General features: G+C 40.1%; 1 protein-coding gene and 1 long non-coding RNA gene across 3 annotated transcripts in view; one reads left to right on the forward strand and one right to left on the reverse strand.

Annotated features, from left to right (window-relative positions):
• Positions 1–3,851: 3,851 nt before the first annotated feature.
• On the reverse strand, positions 3,852–5,366 carry LOC112846832 (uncharacterized). Its single transcript, XR_003220009.1, has 3 exons — positions 5,016–5,366; positions 4,680–4,752; positions 3,852–4,251 (listed from the first exon to the last, which is right to left on the reverse strand). It is a non-coding gene; the product is annotated as an uncharacterized LOC112846832 (long non-coding RNA).
• Positions 5,367–5,898: 532 nt separating this feature from the next.
• Positions 5,899–18,315, forward strand: part of cntn2 (contactin 2) — a 122,368-nt gene continuing 109,951 nt past the window's right edge. For both annotated transcript variants that reach the window (XR_003220261.1, XM_019355319.2), the window contains exon 1: positions 5,899–6,177. The gene's annotated coding sequence lies outside the window, so the exon portion shown is untranslated. The remainder of the gene's footprint in view (positions 6,178–18,315) is intronic.

Genomic DNA, 18,315 nt, shown 5'->3' on the forward strand with positions numbered 1-18,315 from the left:
CATCCGGCTGTGCATCACTGACACAGAGACTGATCCTACTCATAGATCTCATATTTTATATTACAGACGTCTTTAATTACAACTGCACAGATTTTAGGCCTCTTAAATCCTATAAATTTCGACAAATTTATCCATAACGGTCCGACCGATAAAGTCCCTGACTTTTTTGCGACCAATTTTAGCCAGTATTCCGTCCCTGACGGTGGCCCGATTGCTAATACCCTAACCAAATTTATCGTAGCCAAAAAAGTGCAAATAGGGGATTCGATCGATCCCCTAGCAATTTCGGAGTTTCCCAACCTCTCCCCCGTTGTCGACGGTACTATCCCTACTGTCCAGTAGGTCTAAGGTCAGCGTCCTGCCTTAGCGCAAGCGTTACCAAGGAGAAAAATGCGCTTCTTAAGGGTCCCAGACTCCTCGTCCTCAAGTAATTTTAGAATAATTTGAAACAACAATCTACACCCAAAACAGGATTAAGATTAAGGACAACCCTCAACAGTTTTGGAGATTCCCGAGTCCTCCTCGAATGTTGCCCGAAACTATCCCTAGTCGCCGCTAGGTGAAGGATAGATTTCTCTATCCAGCAGGGAGCGTCACCTCCGAGAAAGTTCTTAAGGGTTGCATAACCAATGGGACTTGAACCCACACAATGACCAAATTCCCTATCATTCTAACAGTTCACTTAGCAGTCCAACTGCTTTAATTCTCTTTTCATTCCTTTATTCTTTACTTATTTTCTCTTATTCTCTTTACTCTTTACTTATTTTCAACGTTTCATCATCTTTACTTCAACTTATACTTTAGTTCTCATGAGATTTTCACCAAAATCAAAACAGACATCTATCAGTAATTTCAGTGAGTAGACTTTTAATTTTGTAATGTCTGGCACACTTAGAAATTCAACAGGTGGTGCCTACCTTTTGTTATATGCCGGCTTGTCACTCACTTTGACCACTGACCAATGCCTGAGCGCCTGACGCCTCGGACCTTTCTCCGTCCTGTCTCACTTCCCCCCTCGGACGAAGCCCCCAAATGTTAAGGTTCAAAATATAGGGAAGGACACACAGGAGGAATGCAAGTAACCACACTGGTCCAAAGGGTAAAGACGATGATTTTAATGAAATGACACGCGTGGGAGAATGAGCGGACTCCGTAAGCAGACAGCCCCACAATCTCATCCTCCTAACATCAAAATACAGTTTTATATGCATCAGAGTATATTTAGTGACGCCCCCTCATTGCGTCATCACATACATCAGCTTCAAAACCACAAATGTTCTATTCGACAACTTAAGGCACAATTAAAAGTACACTGGCTTCCATCTTCTTTCTGGTGGTTTCCCGTAAGCCAGCTCCGCTCTCGCATCGTGCATCTACTGCTTCATCAGTCAACTCTCACCTACACCCTAACAGTGTGTGTGTATGTGTGTCTGTGCGTACACGTGCGAGGGCGCGTGCATGCTGTGTACTGCGTACGTGTCTGGATGTGTATGTCTCGGCCTTAAATGCTCTCTTTGCTTTCAGTTTCACTTCTGCAAAAGTATGCTCTGCAGACGCGTTTCGTTTCCTGTCTCATTTTGGCACAGAGTGTATTTTCCTGTCTCTGCCCTCTACACAGAGATCATAAAAGCATTAATAACATTTAAATTATAGATTCAACTCAACCATTTAAAATGGTTCTTCTTTGGACCTGTAATAAAAACTAATATGATACCAATATGTTTGAACATCTGAATGCATCTAGGAAAGCAACATCACTATTACCACTGAAATGTTAATGATGATTATAAAAATAGCAGCAACTAATAGCAGGACAATATTTCTATTCCTGACAAGTCTTACTTTACTTGCGCTCAGTTCCTTTAGTTCTTTGACTATTTTAGTAGTTAGGTTAGGTTTTGTATTTCCTGCCTCCCTGTGTTTCTTGTCTCTTCTGTCTTCCAGTTACATCCCTGTATCTGTCTGAACTCTGTGTTTCTCCTCCATTGTTGTCTGGTTTCCCTGTTTACTTGTCAAGTTTATATGGCTCAGGCCTGGTGTCTGTGTTTGTCACTTCCTGCTTTCTTTTGATAGTCCTCTGTCTCATGTTTGTGATGTTCAGTGTTGCTTCCCCTTGTCTCCTCAGGTCAGTTTCATTCAGGTGTGTTCACTCTGCACCAATTCCCTGTATGTATACAGTGTGTGTGTCTCCGTCTGTCCTTTGCTGTATCTGTTTCCATTACCGATGGCAAAATTAAGCTTTCTGAAGCAGTGAAACTTGTACCAAAAAAGGATACATTACTCAAAGCTTTTCAACACAGTCCTCTTTGGTGGCATCTGGTGGCTGAAAATATGAAGTGCAGCTTGAATCTATGAAACAAACAGTTTATGATAGCCCGCTCTACAGACCGTCAGGCTGTGGTCTTCTGAACATGTATTTCTTGGGTGAAAAAAATAATGTTATGTGTATGTGATAAATAATTTTGATGAATTAATTTTACTTATTTAAAAATGTGCCATAATGTGCTTGTGCCTTAAAGGTTCGGAAACAGCAGAAAAGGTTGGGAGTGTGCTTGTGCCGTGAGGTCCCTGTCTGCATGTGCTCAGTCCCAGTTGGCAGGTACATTTATATAACTCATGTGTATTGCCTTTTTGGTAGAGCTGGTTACTAACTGAGCAATGAAAATGCTCATGAACCAATGAAATAAAAACATAATGTTATTTGTTTTATATTTAGGAATAGGCCGAATGTCCTCTCTTCCTTGCTGGCTCCATGTCAGTGATCCCTGAGCTCTGTGGTTTGTGGGGGTTTGACACATGCTCCCAAGCTTCAGCTTCAAATAGGCCATCACTAGTTTCTGTTGGTCAGTTCAGCTTGTTGTCAGTCAGTTCCTGTTAAGCCCCGTAATTATTTAGCTTTAGTTTCTTCACCTTTTCTCCAACAAAATAAAGCTGTGAAAAAGAACAACGATGGAGGAATTAGATCCTTAAATTGACTTACAGGCACTTTCACAAAGACATCTGTTGTAATAAAACATATTACCCACTGCTATTTAATCCATTATTGTAGATTTAAGGTTGTTAAGAAATGATCAGAGAAATTAGGTTTTTCAGGGAGCACTATAAAACATTTACTTTCTATGTCACGGAACAAGATCCAGAGCGTGACTTCAGTGGTGGGTGGGCTCTTTATACTTAGAGAGAAGCCAACTGAGCCTAATACCGTAATAGACTAAATGCCACATTGAGGCTGTCATTTTCAGCATCTGTATATTTCTCACCATCAGCCAGCTCTCTGCCTTTGCCATTCATTGTTCCTACCTTTAAGGGCCACTTGCACACTTCTGCCAGCAGTGGCACAGTTTCCACGCTGTTGGCACCAGCCCTGGAGGGTGTCATGGTTAACCCAGGCCCAGATCGAACTGGTATGAATGCTGATTCTTGGTGATCTGTATGTTTGATTTGGCAAAGATATCATGCTGAATGTCCTCGATGCCCTCCCCATTTATCCAGGCTTCAGACCTGTGCTAGGAGCACGCTGGCTTATGACCCCTGTGTCTGGGTGAAGGCCTTTCTTAGAGCCAAATATGCAGTAATGCTTGGCTTTTATCTGTAGGTAAGTAAGTAACCTACCTAATCACATACCCTATCCAGGTGATGATAACCACCAACAACCGCCATTTGAATATGAAATCATCATGGGATGAAGGTGAACAATTAATAAAACAACACTTTGAATAACTGGTCAGATGAATATGGGAGCGATAGAGGCATAAAAATGCTAGTAGTAAAAAATGATAGTAAAAAGTCAAATATGGCACCAAGGCCAAGAACAAACACAAAGTAATATATACTAATTAAGTTGTAAAGAGCATGTATGATGGGCACACACTGAGCTATTTGTTTGTATTTTTGACAATAACATGTTAAACTGCAGCATACGTGTATTGTGCTTTTTATGGATTTTTACATTTCTTACACATTTTGTACACATCTAATGTTTAAATTCAAACAAAAATGTGTTAAACATTTAACAAGGAACTGTATGTGTCATCTGTAACACACCCATTCTGTGAGTATATGTGGGTTATCTGAATCAGGCCTGCAGAAGGCCACCAGGGTGGCAGCTCCAGCTCAGGCATGGAAGCACCGCTCAGATTTCTTAGCAGGCTTTCAGCTGTCCTTAACATCAGAAGTATTGATTGTGCTGCTCTGACCAACACACTGGCTCAGTGAAGTGTTGGGGGAGAGCTCAGTCTGCTTGGGACTTAGCTTTACTGTAAAACATGGAGACTGGTTGATTAGGCTAATCTCTGTGCTGAGAGTCAGGAAAGGAAAAAAACTATACAAAAGGGTACAGGCATAAAATAACATAACATGGCAGACTTATAAATATACAGTAGGTAAGCCATCTCAGTCTATCTATCTATCTGTCTGTGTGTGTGCGTGTCTCCAGGAATTTGCTGACATTGGTTGTGTGCTGTGTCAACCTAATATGTTGTTACTTTATGAGGGATGTACATGTGTTTTTCTGAATATCTGGTTGATATTCTGTCTCCACTAAAATGAAGCTATCATGAAAGCACAGACTGTTCATTTCTTTGTGAATGAACAAATTCAGCACAGGATGTGTTGAATCCAGTGTTCTGAAGTGCTGAGATCGTGAACCCATTGTGAAAGCTTCTGGTGAGGTCATAGACCAAGTGAGGAGCTGGGCAATCTCTGCAGAGATTTCCACACAATCAGATATCTTTGCAACCAGAAGAGTTCAGCCTGTTGGCCAGCAGAAATAATACTGGATTAAGGCACCAACATGCTTTTAAATTTCAGACTTAGAACCATATTTTTGAACCATATAGTTGTAAAAACATGTGACAGCGGTTCTATTGTGAAATGAATAAATATTTTCTCTTATCGACTTGTTATCTATATTACTGCTAATAATTAGTCATTCTGTTTGGACAGCAACTAACAGAAGCTTAAACAATATTACCGATTACATTTTAATAGAAATGTTTAATACACTAAATGCTAACCTCTTTAAATGTTTGTTGCCAAAAGCCAGATAGAGGGGTTGATGTCATGCGTGTATGCATGACATCACCCCCTGTATCGACATACAGTTCTAGGGCTTGTTCGGGGTCTTCCTTTCTCCCCCTCATCCCCGGGGAAACGCGGTGTGGTGGGAGGATGGGCGCTAACACCTGCTCTGCTTCTTTGGTAGGCGGCCTAGCGCCGCCACAAAAGGAAAAGAAAAAAGGCCGCCTTTGTATCTGACAGATGGCGAAGCTGAGTCAAGCTCACAGACGGGGAGAGCGAAAATTACCGGAAGTAGTTTGAATTTGCCTTCAAAATAAGGGTTTTTGGCCAACCGTTTGACGCCATTACTTTTGCTGTACTTGCTGTAAATGCGTGGATCATAGTGGCTCTAAATCAAATACAGCACACATGAAGACAAAAGTCAACAGCTTCATTTTGATATTTTAATTTTAATTTATATATTTCAAGAATATATTTCACAAAGTTTGATGAAATATGCAAATATGTGTATTTTATTTTTGTCTTGTCTCTTCACCTAGATTATACAGCACTCAGTTCTGTGTTTCAGATCATGGCCAACTATTGCTAAAAGAAGAACAGTGGTAATGTGTTTTTTACTGGTATGCTGAAAAAATTAGCAGGAGAAGAAAAACATATTTAGCTGTCATCATGCAGGTAGTTGTGTTAATAACACCTGTGCTTATGTACTATTAGATGGCAAATTGACATCAGGTGAAATTATTCTGCTATGAAAAATACTTATTTTATGTTCTTTGACAGTAAATATGTATGCAATTATTCAAATGAATTTTAATTGAAGTTGTTATCCCAGCTTAGTAGATCAAACCTATCTGCTGTGGGGAACCGGAAGTGTTGCTGCCGTATTTCTGCAGACTTGACAGTAGCGAGAAGTGACCAGAAGGTGATCGAAAGAAAGGCAAGACATTGTGAGGAGGAAGAAATTAGAGCAGGAGTAAGACAGGGAGGGCTGGAGGCTGGCCCATCATTGCAGTACTAACTATTGATAACGTAGAAGAGGAGAGCAGACGGACGGGAGAGAGGGAGGACTGAGGACACAGAGCAGCATCACTTCGCCTCCTGCGCACAATCCGCGGCTGCGTCTCAGTGCCAGAGAGAAACTGTCCGCATCTCTGCGAGGTAAATACAGCGACGCCTCTACTTTCTCTGTAGCACACGAAGCACTGGCAGCAGCACTAATACCACACGGTGACAAAATATGCTTCTGACATTTGATCTGGTGGTGGTCAGACGTCTGTCACATGTATTGTTCCTTTACAGTGACTCAAACGCACACGCCTCATAACGCGAACGTTTAACGTGGTGCGCGTTAGTTAGCCACATTTCAACCGGAAATCTGTGTCTGTATAAAATAATGAAGCGTCCTGTATTAACTGAGGGGTCACTGAATTAGATAAGATTTCTTTTTTATTGTTGGTTTGGGGATGCATCCATACAGGACACATATTCATATAGTTAATATTCAATCAATCAGTTTGGCTTACCCTTCTGGTTTTTGAGGACACTGAAGCAGCTCGATCTTTAGGTTTCAAACAGAGTGAGTAGGGTGGGCAAGAGAGGAGCACAGAAAAATAACCCAATAATCACCAAAAATCCCATCCTAGCAAAACTGAGGTTCTAGTGATTGTTGCTACCAGGTTCTCTAATGATGGTCAGTCATTACATCGGGCTTTTGCCACCACTATAAAGTCATCTGCTAAGAATCTTGAATTTTTGAACAGCATTTGAAATTTGAATCCCATTTAAAGGCCTGCTGAAAACTCATTTTTACACGTTAACTTACTCTTTCAGCTGTAATTTATGGCTATAAGTTCACAATCTAAAGTGTCTAAGGAAGAATTTATTTGGTACTCAGTGTCAGATGTACGCCTGTACAGTGGAACATGTACGTATATCTTATATGTGTTGTTTTATTACTGTGGCACTTTTTTACTATGCTGATGTGTAAAAATATTAATTTATCATCATGTTCTTGTTGTTCATTAAATTACTCTTTATAATAAGATAGCTAACACAGCTATTTTCAAACACCAAACAAGTGAATAATTATTAAACACATATTAATAAACACACACACACACACACACATATATATGTATATATATATATATATTTCTTCTTCTTTCCGAGCTGCATCTATATTGTATAAGACAAAGTAAACAATTAGCCTGAGTATTTGATGAACACAGGTATGTAACAGTAGGCTACTCTTGCTTGCGCCAACAACAAGCGAGAGTAGCCTACAGCGTGCTGCACACTGTGAGATCAAAGTGTCTTTGACAGATGGAGGCAGTGTACAGAGGCCTCATCCACCTGAGTCCGTCTAAATAAAAGACTGAGGATGTAGCCGTATGAGGTATGCTGTCAGAAATACAGACGATGTGACTGTGCGAATGGTAATTATAAATGTAAGAAAATAAATGAATGTAATCAGTAATAATTCTGAATGAGAGAAATGAAGTAATATCATGAACAGGAGGTGTCAGTCATTATTGTCCATTAGTCAGTGAACTAATGGATTTTTTCAGTCATTCACATTTTCTGTGAATTAACAAAAAGCTTATATTTTACAATTACAGGACAGAACTATTAGAACTGTAAGTTTGCACTTTTGTCTTGTAGTTTCATTGGTCGGATCCATTTGAGATCAGCGTGGATGTGATGTTTATGTGTAAAATGAGTTTGACATCCCTGTTCTAGAAGAAAGGTTCACAGCTGGAGTCCTGGAAGATAAACCGTGGCCAAGCAACTACGACCTAAAAATCTTTTCTCTGCTCACCCTGCTGTGTTGGAAAGAGGCCTTGATGAAGTTGGGTGACTTTGTACTGAGTCTCTGTTTCCACATTTTTACTTCTTCGGGCACAACCAGGAGACTGTTGTGCTGCAGGCCTGGGCATAAACTCTAACTAATTCAAGACCAGTAGTAGACAATAAGCATTAGCACAGAACTGGTCAGTTGAGAATTTATAGAGATTGACAGACCACGTGACTTTCGCGCATTGCTTTGTGGGTACGAGTGGCAACAAAATCAAAACACTGCATCAGGCGCTAGTATTTCCAGCACCGGTAATCATTAATTCTGCGGTTTTAATCCCTACTTGCATTTTATTTGCCCCCAAAACAGTTATGTACAAAACGAGGGAGAACACGGCAGGTCCGTACGGCGAAAAGGCAAAAAAAAAGTACGAGGAAAAAATCAAAGGAGTGAAAGGGTCAAACCCATACGAGCATACAGGGTGGAGTAAGGACGTTAGCGTGCTGCCCAACTTTCATCACGCACATATTTATTATTATATGGTCCTAAGTGTGAGTGCAGACACTCACAAGATGTTTAGTAACTTCAGATCCCTGCAACAAGCCCAGGTCCAGTTTACTTTGGTGATTTGGACTATTCCATTTCACAGCTGTTGTTACATTCTTTTCCTTTATCTCCTGTACAGGCAAACGCAATCTATTTGTCGTTTCAGGTTGTAGTATTACACAACATTTTCAGATCTAATAGAAATAAAATGAGTGTTTCGTAATTCATTCAATTTATTGTCTTTATTTATAACTGGCATTATTGTTTCATTCTATTATAGAAAATCTATTATAGGCAAAATTGTATTCCATCATGCTTTATTAGCTGCTTTGGTAAAAAACAAATCAACAATGCAACCACAAAAAAAAAAAAACATTGCAAAACAACATACTGGAAAACAGTTATTCATCACTTGATTGCTTCAATACAACCCTTGGGCACGTATATGCGGGACGTTTCGTGGCTGTTTTGATATTGCTCTCTCTCTTAACCGATCAAACTGTACAATATAAAGCGCCTTGAGGTGACTGCTGTTGTGATTTGGCGCTATATAAATAAAATTGAATTGAATCTGGCTGTGGTAGAAGCTTTAAACTCGGTATGACCCAGGGTGATAGAGGCGCCCAGTCTGGATCGCATTCCTGCATTTTGTAGGCTGGTTTTCCTACAAAACACAACAAACATTAACCCGCAAAGCCACAGTGAACAAAGCAGCATAGCGCAACGAATTCTATTCAAATCAATATAAGACTTATTTGTAACCTACATCAACAATTATGTTATGATAAATTACGTAATAACTACAACAGAAGACGTACCTTTGTGGAAATGCTTGGAGCAGACTAACATGTGAGCTGGAGTGTTCTGGGACGTTATATTTGGTCTTCGAATGGCTGCAATCCAGGCCATCCGTCGGCTCTTTGTTACTTCGGAAACATGGCTTGAACAATTTCTCTTCCACGACGTAATCCGATAACAACCGATCTCTTTACCCGTCGGCTTCCCGTGGCTGTCATGTGACCAGCTATTGCAGTTAATAATTGTCAGGAGTTTTCCTGTTTTGCAACTCAGGTCAGAATAAAAACGCTCAGACAGGTTTAACGTGTACACGGGTAAGACTCAGGGAGAGACTCGCACCCTGCAGTAAAAAAAAACAGTCTTTATTCACAGAGCACATACAGGAAGAGATACAGGAAGAGATAAAATAGACCCGTGCTGCGTGCAGGCTTCCTGTGGAGTACAGAGTGTATGTAACTTCCCCATTTAGGAGTCTGCACAAAATGTGACTTACCTATTTAAGCTTAATACTGAAAGAGCAAACATATTTAGATAAAGAAACGTACTATTAAGCACAACATAATAAAAATCCCCAAATCCTAAAAAATCTCTTAACATTCCCTCCTGTTGTTTGATCTTTCCTTCTATATATGTACATAGCAACCACTAACAGTGCATCAGTCTATGGCCACTTGTAGACATTTTTAGCCAAGACATCATAAAATAGTGGGTTTTGTGAGTATGTTATATCCAAGTGTCTATCTCATTATCATCTTCTTCATTCTGTGATAGGGTGATGTAAGCATGAATTGAAGCAGTTACCATTTTTGATACCATGTTCTTCAAACAAGGAATGACACATGAAGTGAAAAGACACAATAACAGTATTATAACACCAACAAAACCAAGTCCTTTAATCAGCAGGGACTTCCAAGAGCCGCTTAAAAGCCATGTAAGCCAGTCTTCTGTGTTTGTGGCATAGTCTCGGTGTTGTGCATCCCGAAGTTGTCTGAGTGTTTTCAGAGCATCAGTCATGTTCGGTGAGTGCACATTATCTGGAATGTATGTGCAACATGTGTTGTTAAAGAGGACACCTTTCTCCTTTCTCGGCGAGAATCATGTCCAATGCTACCCTGTGTTGCATTACTGCAATGCGCAGAGCGTCAATCTCCTGATCCTGTTCGTCGTTGAATTTACATGAAGCATTCAGAACCTTTTGTCTTTCAGTCCAAAGTTTAAATTCCTCTGGGACATCGGAACCCCATATGGAATCATGCTGCTTGAGGTCTGGGGTGCTTCGTCTTTTCCTTGTTGTTGACGTTGATGTTGACGTGGCGTCCATGGTTATCTTGAAAGTGTGGTCAGATATGAAAATGGGAGCGCACTGACCTGTACAATTCCCAGGAAGGATAAAATAGGCCTGTTGGCCACAGATCCAGGCCATCCCTTACACCTAGAAGGTGCCATTTGAGATGTTGCTGCTCTTCACGGGCCCTCCAGGAGCGCGTGTCTGTACTGCTTTGCAGTTGGTGGTGTTTCCCATTGGCGTGGATCCGTTCTCTCGGCGGTAGCATAGGCTGTGGCTCAAATTCCCATTGTTTCCAAGAAAGACTGGGAATGATTTAGCCTTACTTCTGTGCTTCACTTTCAGGTCAACCCAGAACCATTCGTCACATGTGCCATTTCGCAGTCCTATCTGGAGAGGTTCCTCATGGTTGACCACGATTCCCTGGAATTGATGCCCAATTGATACCCAAGGCTGGCGTAGCTTGCGGCACACTTTGCTTAAATTATGTCCATTCCCTTCGCGTACAAGGTGGCGTACTGCGTCGTTGGGGGCATATAGGAGCAAACATAGCAGTCTTTTCTGGGTGTGCTGTCATGTATATATCGATACCATGCGTTGTTCATCCATGGATGAATGTGGTCTTGTGTCATGTCACGAAGATGTGAGTTGTCATGTGTCCATCTTGTCTGCAGGTGGTGTTGTTCATCTTTTTCTCTCGGGTGAGTGTTAATAAACTCACCAGGAGTGCAATGTTAGCCACTAGGAGGACGAGTGTCTTCATGATGACCAGACACACCTGTGACCTCTGATGAGTAGACTACTGGCAAGAAGAAGAAGGCGGGGTGTACCCGATCAGCCCTCCCTCCACCAGTAGATCACCAGGAGTTAGGGGGTGTCGGCGTCTAAACGTTTAGGTTGTCACTCACTTTTTTGCAGTGGCTTTGATGGATCCAAGATGGTCTTTCTGCTACTTTGCAGGCAGTAGGTGTGGTGAGTAGCACTTGATAAGGACCTTCCCAGATAGCAAGGAAACATTGAAACAATGTTGAGTCAATATCAGGCGACGTCATTGAAGCAACGTTGAAGTGTGACGTTGACCCAACATCACTCTTGCACCCATTTTTAACGTTGAAACAACGTCAGGTTTTGATGTTGAATCAATGTTGAAACCTGACATTGATTCTACGTTATATTTTCTAACACTGTTGACATTGAAACAATGTCAGATTCTGATATTGAAACACTGTTGAGCTATGGTATTGATTTTCCACCTCTTTCGCACAGTTGCTTTTTATTGAAAAAAAACAAAAAAACAAAAAAGGTCAATAGACATGTATCATTTGCAAAATACTTTATTAAAAGACAAAGTTTCCTATTTACATTTCTATGTTTCACGTCACTTTTTATTATTTACTCCGGGATGGGGATGGATGATGTGCGTCCTGCGCGCCACCCGTACGATCTGGAGCATATCTGAGCCATTTCTGGACTGCTTGAGCAAAGACCAACTCAGACATAGAGTTCGCCCCTACCTGCTGCGCCAGGCCATCTAGGACAAAAATAGACACACACACAAAAAAAACAAAGACAAAAAAAGGGAATTAGAGCACATGAATAAGCTCTTGTTAATTGTCTTCAGCAGGGAGAAAGTATGTAAACTCCTAGGCTGATAAACATGAAAGTCACCAGGCGGAAATCAGCAAACTGCCGCATTTGATTCCCAAAGAGCTATAAGCTGAAAATGTGATATGTCTTAGCATGGTGTGCCGTGTATCCTTTAAAAAAAAAACAAAAAAAAAAAACATGGGTCCTCGGGCTGTACAAGTGTACAACCCGAGGACAAAACAAGCCGAAGACCAAAGACTCCATCTCCAGATTAACTGGACATGAAAGTCTTGTTATTAAGAAAGACAAGGTAATATAGCAAAAAAAAAACATAGGAAATGTGAAACGCACCCAGCACATCAATTGATCCCTTTATTGTTCACTTTAGGCTCATAAAAGTACAATAAATGTTAAAACTTACCAAATATGCATCTGCACAGCGCTGTATCTTTAAATGCCCTTTTTTGCTTTGTCTGGTCCTTGGTTTTTTCCCCTGCCCAGTTGAGTACAGAGGCCAGCTCCTTTGTAATGGCATAAACCATTACACGGCGGACTCGCACCTCCAGTGTGGTCCAGCAGCACCAATCAACGCAAAGCGTCTCACCTATAGACACATTTTATGAGATGGAATTAGTGTGTCTCATGTCTTAAATGTGTATGCAAGTGCTTGTGTGTTTACTTCATGTAATTGATGATAGAAACATGTCATTTAGTTTTCCCTAAAGCCTGATTTTCAAGTCATACAAAGAATAAACCAAAGTATTGGCAGTACAATGTATTTCTATTCCCTTTTGTTGGATATTCATTTGTTAGTTCTTGTAACTGCTAAAAGTGTTTACTAGTTTTTGCCTGTCACATATATTTGTCATATCATGTAAACTGTGAAATTCCAAGATTTTCAAACTTGCCTTGTAATAGTGGCCTCACAGAGTCTCTGGAATCTACAGGAAAAAAATCACAACAAGATGACATCCAGGAGTATAAATTGGGTTTTGTTTTTTTTTTTAGATAAGAGTACAATGACATTGTGATGCAGCTTTAAAGCTTTTTTAAAAGCATACCATCTATAGGGAAGACATCAGACTCTGCATGCTGGCGAGATCGCAAAGCTGTGTCGGCTTGTGCCGGAGTGGCGAAAGGTGCCGGAAGCTGGGTGGGGCATTATGATGGTTGCTATCAGTGGGCTGGGGGGCAGACTGGAGTGATGAGGGCTGTTTAGAAAAAGATAATTTTTTAAGTATTTAAGAATACAGACAACTTGTCAAAAAAGTTTCCTCGTGTCAGACACAGATATGTACACAGACACTAGACAGTATTTTATTACCTGGTATTTTCACTCGAGGGGCCTGGGGAAACCGTTTTTTTGTAGGCTGCTCATCCTCTGAGTCCGTATATGTGTACAGGGGATTTGGTCTAAAGAAAAGAAATTAAAAACGGTCTTAAGTAATTGTAAATATGCTTTTGGCATATTGTTTCCTAAAGTTAGTTTGATTTCTAACAACACACACAGGAAACAGATGTGCAAGAAGGTACAGTATACAATGAATTTTTGAAGTGCACAAGTGTACACGGCTTTGCATTTTTAAAAAGTTTACAAACTTCCACTTTTTGGACTATATTATGTGGTGATATTGCAGTATGCAAGCACCACAGATATGTATAAAAGACAAGATCATAAATTCTTAACAATCAAAGATATGTTTGTGAATAAAAAGGTTTTACTTATGCTTTCTTTTAAGACTGGTCCGGGTTTTCTTTTTCGGACTGAAGGTCAGACGTATCACAGCGTTCACGTGGATATCTCTGACGACTGCGTTTTGCTTCGTGAAATGTGCCTGGAAATACAAACACAATGTACGGCCAGACATACATTACGTGTGGACAAAAGGTGCAAACGCATAGAAAAACCAGCGGTTTCAAAAATACGCTGGTACGTGTGGACGTAGCCTTATTCATTATTCAAGGCACAAACAGAAAGTCATGTACGCGTGCAACGTAAAGTTAGGTGACCGTGCAACGTACAGTCACGTGGGCATGCCGCGTGAGCATTCAAACTGAGTCTAAAGTTTTCGTTTGCGAATGGAAGCGGGTGCTCTCCAATCATCAAAAGTAACAAAGTCATTGAACACGTTTATACAGTTAACTTTACGTTTATCAATCATATATCACAGATTTAGAATTTTTTGTAGTACTAAGCAACTACAGAGCGAAAGTCTGGGTCAAGCGCCGAGGCCATGGCAAGAACAAAGGAAAACTCGAAGCGTTAAAGCTAGCTTTGTAAGGGAATATAACGAAGAAATTATGAAACGAAAATGTTTTCTTTGTTGATATACTTTGTTCGCAGTGCAGTTTATTTGTTGCCGGATTGTAAGAAGTAGACACAATTTCCGGCTCGTAAATAACAGTAAAAAACTCGTTAATGTACAACATTAACGAGTTTTTTACTGTTATTCAAATGCAAACATGGAAATAACGAGTAGGAAAAAAAAATCATTCATTCTTACCTTATACTAATCGTGGTGCAGGCCAGTGCAGTGCATGACCTGATGCCTCCTCCGGTCAATTCCGCTGAGAGTAAATTGAATGTCCCGCTCTACTGTAGAAGACAATGAATACCGGGGGGATGTACCAATGTGAGAGGGGTGCTGCGGAATAGTCCAAGTGATCGCTGCTTTAATTTCGGTCAACTATACATAAATTGCACGTAGACACGATTTTTTAAAGCTGGTGAACTAGACCAAGTCATTGATAACAAATGAACAATAAATCTACTTTCTCTGGTACTTTATACCTGATCAGTTGCAATGCAATTTAATGCTCAACTACAAATCGATGGTTTTTGATGGTGACCGGAGCCGAATGATCGTCAACTATAAATAGACGTTTTCTCGACGTTGTTGTTGTCACCTGGTCGACTATAAATAGATCAAATATCAATGACAAAAAAACAATGGTGAATCAACATCGTTACAACGTCTCTATAGTAAGACCGTCGGTTTACCACAGTATTTCAATGTTGTTACAACATTGGCATTTCAACCCCGACCATATACGACGGTTTGGATGAAAAATCAACATAGATTCAATGTCGTCTTGCTATCTGGGTTCCCACCTTGGTGAACTCCAATTTTTCCTTTGGAGCACTTTGATCAGGATCCAATCACCTGGTTTCAACCTGCAAGATACTGGAGAGTTGTTTAGAACAATCTCTTTATTTTCAAGTAATTTAGTCATCCATTCGGCTAGTGTAGTTTCTCTTATTGACTTATCTATAGACTCACTTGTAATTGGTAGTGGAAATAGTCCACCATGAATGATTTCAAAAGGTTTGAGTTTCTGAGAACTTTGTGTCAGACTCATCCACATTTTTACTAGGCCTATACACTCAGGCCATGGTCTCCCTGTTTCTTCCATGCATTTTCTCAGTCTCTGTTTTATTGCCGTTAGTTCTTTCCACCAGTCCGGCACTTTGTGGTCCACGGGTGTTTGATGCTAAATCCTAGTGCTTCAGAGACCTTACTGATTACTTATCACGTCTATGATCACTAGAGCGTATTCTGAGCCTTGGCATTCATTTAGCTCAATAAAACCCATGTGGATCGTATGAAAAGGATGAGGTGGTGTGCATTATGTGCATCATGTGCATTATGTTTTTGGCAAATCATGCATGTTCCGACAAATTTCCGAAATTTTATCTACCACTCCTACCCCCCCCTCCTGTTGACAATAATGCTGCTGATTTGTGTAGGGACTTTGGTAGTATTGGTTTGCCATTACAAGTCATCAAACCACTTTCTAGCTGTGCTCCACAGTTTAACCATTTTCCTTTGTTCTCTAGTTGGTGCGGCTTTCTGTTCGTTTATAAGCACATCAAGTGGTATTTGCATTGAGGAGTCAGACATTAATGTGTATATAGTTTGTTGTGCTGCTGCTTTTGCGGCTTTGGTCTGCGAAGTTATTGCCTTCAGTGACCTCTGAACTGTTTTGGCAATATAAACACTTCCAACAGTGCCTTCAAAAGATTTCCATGTTGCAGTTGGGTTAGGCACGTATGAAAGCTGTGAGTTCTGCACTCTGTGCAGAGTGTGAGGAAGTTAGTGCTTTTGCTTCTAAAATTGTGTCTACTGTGGTTACCGCATAACCTACACAGTTCCGCCCAAGGCTACTTTTGGACGCTGAACCGTCTACAAAGATACCAACGACACCAGCCTGTGGGGTGCTGTGAAGGTCAGCGCGTGATACAGCATACAGCAATTCTGATGTGTGACAGTGTAAGCTCATAGCTCACAGCTCTAAAACTAGGCATCAGCAAATCATATGCCCAAATCATTAAGTGTCACTGTGATCCACAAGTATGATCACAAATTTGTTTTCCAAACTTACTAAGCAAACAAACAAAAACAAAACAAATTGCCTATGGCATCAAGGCTTTGCGTTCATATTAATTGAGTGTAAGCTGCTTTCTTCATTGCAAGTGTTTATTGCAATAAGGTTTAATTCATGCATCTTATCACTGAGTTCTAAATTCAAACTATCTCTTCTGACTCTTTCCAAAAATAATTTCACATATAACAACTTGAGTATGTGTTGTCTGTTCATTAATATAGTTGTCAATTATTTCTGTCATTATTTTGCCTTCTTTTGTTTATGACATGGCGGACATCTCTAAACAATCATGAGTTCAGCCTTCAATTTCAACCCAATTATACCCTGTATTCTCGCACTCGCACTTTCCCAATTAATCTATGCTTTGACGCTGTACTCAAGGTTCCAGGTTGAGAGAAATCCACCTGTATTGACACACTAAAGCATACAATTAATATCATTATCATTACTTTTCCTAAAACATTCATTCGCTTCCTCTTCTTAGAGTTTTAACTCGTCTGTTTCTCTCTGTGAGCTGTCTTGACACACCACAGGCACACATATTTCCTGTTTCTGCAGACACTTCTAAATAGAGCCCTTTCAGACATCAGGAATCATCACACACACTGCCTTTTCTCTCAAACTTCCACTCGTTCACTCACTCCACTATGAACCTTTGTAGTATTATACTTACTTATGTTTTATTATTTTTGTACAAATCACACCCAATCACTCAAAACCTACTACTCACAGCATTTACACAGTTAAAATCACTCGAAATACGCTTTCATATTGTAATGAATTCAAACTCTATTTATACGATTGTAGTGAGCAAGACCAGCATCTCCATGCGCGTCACTGCTCCTCATTAGCTTGGTAGTGTCCACATATTTAATTCAGCTTCTCATTAGTTGTTAGTATAGGTTTGCTCTTCATCCTAACAAAGTCTCATCTAAGATGACAGGTTTACAAGCAGGTCAAGTGTCTCTATGCACCTGATTAGTGTAGTTATTTCCTTATTTTCTTATTTCCTTATTTCTCATCTCATATATCATTGTACTGAGTTTGAGCAAATCTTGAGCTTGATTTAGACTGCTTTTAACAATCATTCACCTCATATCATAACTGACTGAGGTGCCTCTTCTTATTAATAGTATGTCATTATTAATGTTATCATTGTATTGTTTTTCCTTCTTTATAACAGCAATAGTATATTACAATACACTACTTTACTACATTACTACTAATATACAATAGTTTATTAGTTTATATTTTATTATGTATCCATCACGGGTCTGTGTGAATCTGCAGCTTCACACCTTCCCAAGCTGGAGACATTTTCCTTGGCTGAACAATGACACAGCCCTAATATACCTTATGCATCTCTCTTTTTTATTTGATATATTTTCGTGTGAATTATCTGGTTTCATGCATTCTATTCATTCTAGGCACGGTCGTCATGCCAACTATGTTTCATTGTTAATACCAGTTTACAGGTTGTTAACCTTCCTATTATCTCCTATTATCATGCTTATCACTAGATAAGCTCTGCTTTAATTTCAGTTAACCTTAATTTAACCTTTTGTTTATTCCACTTGTTTTCTTTTTAGCTTCCTTTTCAGTATTTATTTCTGCTTGGAGGGTTACTTATAATTTAGTCAATGCATTTTCCCTCCCACGTGGGACATTTAGGTTTTCTTTGGATTTCTCCATCTATATGCACTAATTTGTCCGGCGCCTGGACATTTTTTCCTAACCACTGCTCGCCAGCAGTGAGTTTTTAAGCTTCGTTACCCATTTTAATCCTTTTAATTTTAATACTTTACAACTACACAACTGCGGCACCTTCTCTGGCACGAGAATCGAGAGAGGTAGTTGACACGGCCTTCTACTTTAAAGCTATTCTTGAAAGCGGTGTCAC

The sequence above is a fragment of the Oreochromis niloticus genome, linkage group LG5, assembly GCF_001858045.2.
Source record: "Oreochromis niloticus isolate F11D_XX linkage group LG5, O_niloticus_UMD_NMBU, whole genome shotgun sequence".
In the NCBI taxonomy this organism is placed as follows: Eukaryota; Metazoa; Chordata; class Actinopteri; order Cichliformes; family Cichlidae; genus Oreochromis; species Oreochromis niloticus.